Source organism: Arachis duranensis, chromosome 3 (assembly GCF_000817695.3).
Source record: "Arachis duranensis cultivar V14167 chromosome 3, aradu.V14167.gnm2.J7QH, whole genome shotgun sequence".
NCBI classification, from domain to species: domain Eukaryota; kingdom Viridiplantae; phylum Streptophyta; class Magnoliopsida; order Fabales; family Fabaceae; genus Arachis; species Arachis duranensis.
The window spans coordinates 104551980-104556473 of record NC_029774.3 but is presented as its reverse complement, the minus strand read 5'-3'; positions in this window follow the sequence as shown (position 1 = coordinate 104556473).

Genomic DNA, 4494 nt, shown 5'->3' with positions numbered 1-4494 from the left:
TAGTGACAGATGCAAAAGAATCACTGGATTCTATTCCAACCTGATTGAGAACCGACAGATGATTAGCCGTGCTGTGACAGAGCGCGTTGAACATTTTCACTGAGAGGATGGGAGGTACCCATTGACAACGGTGAAACCCTACATACAGCTTGCCATGGAAGGAGCCTTGCATGCATGAAGAAGAAGACAGTAGGAAAGCAGAGATTCAGAAGATAGAGCATCTCCAAGACCTCAACCTGTTCTCCATTACTGCAAAACAATTACTTATTTCATGTTCTTTTACTTTTCACAATCAACCCTGATAATTATTGATATCCTGACTAAGAGTTACAAGATAACCATAGCTTGCTTCAAGCCGACAATCTCCGTGGGATCGACCCTTACTCACGCCGACAATCTCTGTGGGATCGACCCTTACTCACGTAAGGTATTACTTGGACGACCCAGTGCACTTGCTGGTTAGTTGTGCGGAATTGCAAGAGTGTGATTGCAATTTCGTGCACCAAGTTTTTGGCGCCATTGCCGGGGATTGTTCGAGTTTGGATAACTGACGGTATATCTTGTTGCTTAGATTAGGACTGTTTTATTTTTGTTGGTTTAGAGTCTTTTATTTGAGTTTAGTTTCATATTTTAAGTTTGGTGTCAATTGCATGTTTTTGTTTTCTTTTAATTTTTCGAATTTGCATGTTCTTAGTCCCTTCTTGATCTTTAAAAGTTCTAAGTTTGGTGTCTTCTTTGTGTTTTCCTTTAAAATTTTTGAGAATTTGTGTTTGATTTCCTAAAAAATTTTAAGTTTGGTGTCATTTTGTTGTTTTTCTCTTTTCTCATTTCAAAAAAAATCAAATCTTTTTCAAAAAAATTTTCAATCATATCTTCTTAATTGCTAATTCTAAAATCTTTTTAATCAATTAATTAATTTAGTTTTCAAATTGCTTTGATTTTATTCTCTTTTGGTTTTCAAATTTTTATTTTATTTTTCATTCATTTTAGTTTATTATTTTCGGTTACTTTAAAAAAAGAAAAAAGAAAAAATAAAAAAAATATTCTATACTTTACTTGTGAATCCATATCATTTCCCTTTCTCCATCATGGACCCAAGTGGAATTGAGCAGTCCAGAAGGACTCTGGGGTCATATGCTAAACCCTCAACTCATTATCATGGTGCAGCAAAATTGCCAGTATTCCGGTCTTCCACAGGAAGAACCTACTGAGTTTCTGGCACAGTTCTTACAAATTGCTGACACAGTACCTAATAAAGAGGTGGATCAGGATGTCTACAGATTATTACTGTTTCCATTTGCTATAAAAGATCAAGCTAAGAGGTGGTTGAATAACCAACCCACAGCAAGCATAAAAACATGGAGACAGTTATCAGACAAATTTCTGAATCAATTTTACCCTCCAAAAAGGATGACACAGCTAAGGCTAGACATCCAAGGCTTTAAACAAGAGGATAATGAATCCCTTTATAATGCCTGGGAGAGGTACATAGGTATGCTAAGAAAATGCCCCTCTGAAATGTTTTCAGAGTGGGTACAGTTAGACATCTTCTATTATGGGCTCACAGAAAAAGCTCAGATGTCTTTAGACCACTCAGCTGGTGGATCTATACACATGCGGAAGACGATTGAAGAGGCTCAAGAGCTGATAGATATAGTTGCTAGAAATCAACATTTATACTCAAGCAGTGAGTCCTCTATAAAAGAAGAAGCTATGGCAGTAACTACTGATCCTAACCCTCAAGAACAGATGGTTGAGCTTAATCAGCAGTTACTCATGATGACAAAACAGTTAGCAGAATTTAAAGAGATGCTCCAAGAAACTAAAATTGCTAACAAGAATATGGAAGCACAATTAAATCAGACAAGACAGCAACTATCTAAACAGATAATAGAAGAATGCCAAGCTGTTAAATTAAGGAGTGGAAAAACATTGAATGTATCAACTCAAAGCAGCAAAAAGCTAAGAAAGGAACAACTGATGGAGGATAACCAAACCACTGTCCAAAATCCCTCTGAGGACAGTAAGAGTGGTGCACGAAATTGCAATCACACTTTTGCAATTCCGCACAACTAACCAGCAAGTACACTGGGTCGTCCAAGTAATACCTTACGTGAGTAAGGGTCGATCCCACGGAGATTGTCGGCTTGAAGCAAGCTATGGTTATCTTGTAACTCTTAGTCAGGATATCAATAATTATCGGGTTTAATTGTGAAAAGTAAAAGAACATGAATTAAGTACTTGTTTGCAGTAATGGAGAACATGTTGAGGTTTTGGAGATGCTCTATCTTCTGAATCTCTGCTTTCCTACTGTCTTCTTCTTCAAGCACGCTGGGCTCCTTCCATGGCAAGCTGTATATAGGGTTTCACTGTTGTCAATGGCTACCTCCCATCCTCTCAGTGAAAATGTTCAACGTGCTCTGTCACAGCACGGCTAATCATCTGTCGGTTCTCAATCGGGTCGGAATAGAATCCAGTGATTCTTTTGCGTCTGTCACTAATGCCCAGCCCTCAGGAGTTTGAAGCTCGTCACAGTCATTCAATCCTTGAATCCTACTCAGAATACCATAGACAAGGTTTAGACCTTCCGGATTCTCTTGAAGGCCGCCATCAATTCTAGCTTATACCACGAAGATTCTGATTAAAGAATCCAAGAGATATTCACTCAATCTAAAGTAGAACGGAGGTGGTTGTCAGGCACACGTTCATAAGCGAGAATGATGATGAGTGTCACGGATCATCACATTCATCAAGTTGAAGAACAAGTGATATCTTAGAATAGAAGCAAGCGTGATTGAATGAAAAACAGTAGTAATTGCATTAATCCATCAAGACACAGCAGAGCTCCTCACCCCCAACCATGGGGTTTAGAGACTCATGCTGTAGTAGATACAATGAGAAACGTGTAAAGTGTCATGAGGTCCAGATACAATGTCAAAAGATCCTATTAATAGTGAACTAGTAACTTCGGGTATACATAAATGAGTAAATGACGTAAAAATCCACTTCCGGGGTCCACTTAGTGTGTGCTTGGACTGAGCATTGAAGCTTTCATGTGTAGAGACTTTTTCTGGAGTTAAACGCCAGCTTTTATGCCAGTTTGGGCGTTTAACTCCAATTTTTATGCCAGTTCCGGCGTTAAACGCTGGGAATTCTGAAGCTGATTTGCAACGCCGGTTTGGGCCATCAAATCTCGGGCAAAGTATGGACTATTATACATTTCCGGAAAGCCCAGGATGTCTACTTTCCAACGCCATTGAGAGCGCGCCAATTGGGCTTCTGTAGCTCCAGAAAATCTACTTTGAGTGCAGGGAGGTCAGAATCCAACAGCATCTGCAGTCCTTTTCAGCCTCTGAATCAGATTTTTGCTCAGGACCCTCAATTTCAGCCAGAAAATACCTGAAATCTCAGAAAAACACAAAAACTCATAGTAAAGTCCATAAAAGTGAATTTTAACTAAAAACTATTAAAAATATAATAAAAGCTAACTAAAATATACTAAAAACATACTAAAAACAATGCCAAAAAGCGTATAAATTATCCGCTCATCAAAGAGCCCAGAGAGGAATACTTCTGGCGTTCACACGCCAGAAAGGGGGGAAAAGTTAGCGTTAAACGCCCATTCCCTACCCAGTTCTGGCATTCAAACGCCAGAAAGGGGGGAAAAGTTGGCGTTAAACGCCCATTCCTCACCCAATCCTGGCGTTCAAACGCCAATGAGGAATCAGACACCTGAGAGTGCTGATAGTAACCCCTCTAAGAAGGCTTCTCCAACCACTTCTGTAGGAAATAAACCTGCAGCAACTAAGGTTGAAGAGTATAAAGGCAAGATGCCTTATCCTCAGAAACTCCGCCAAGCAGAACAGGATAAGCAATTTGCCCGCTTTGCAGACTATCTCAAGACTCTTGAAATAAAGATTCCGTTTGCAGAAGCACTTGAGTAAATACCTTCTTATGCTAAGTTCATGAAAGAGATCTTAAGTCATAAGAAGGATTGGAGAGAAACTGAAAAAGTGTTTCTCACTGAAAAATGCATTGCAGTCATTCTGAAGAGCTTACCAGAGAAGCTTCAAGATCCAGGAAGCTTTATGATACCATGCACATTAGAAGGTGCTTGTACCAAGACAGCCCTATGTAACCTTGGAGCAAGTATCAATCTAATACCTGCATCCACTATCAGAAAGCTTGGGTTGACTGAAGAAGTCAAACCAACTCGGATATGCCTCCAACTTGCTGATGGCTCCATTAAATACCCATCAGGCATAATTGAGGACATGATTGTCAAGGTTGGGCCATTCGCCTTTCCAACTGACTTTGTAGTGCTGAAAATAGAGGAGCACAAGAGTGCAAGTCTCATCCTAGGAAGACCCTTCCTAGCAACTGGACGAACTCTCATTGATGTACAAAAAGGGGAAGTGACCCTGAGAGTCAATGAGGATTAGTTCAAGTTGAATGCTGTCAAAGCTATGCAGCATCCAGACACATCAAATGACT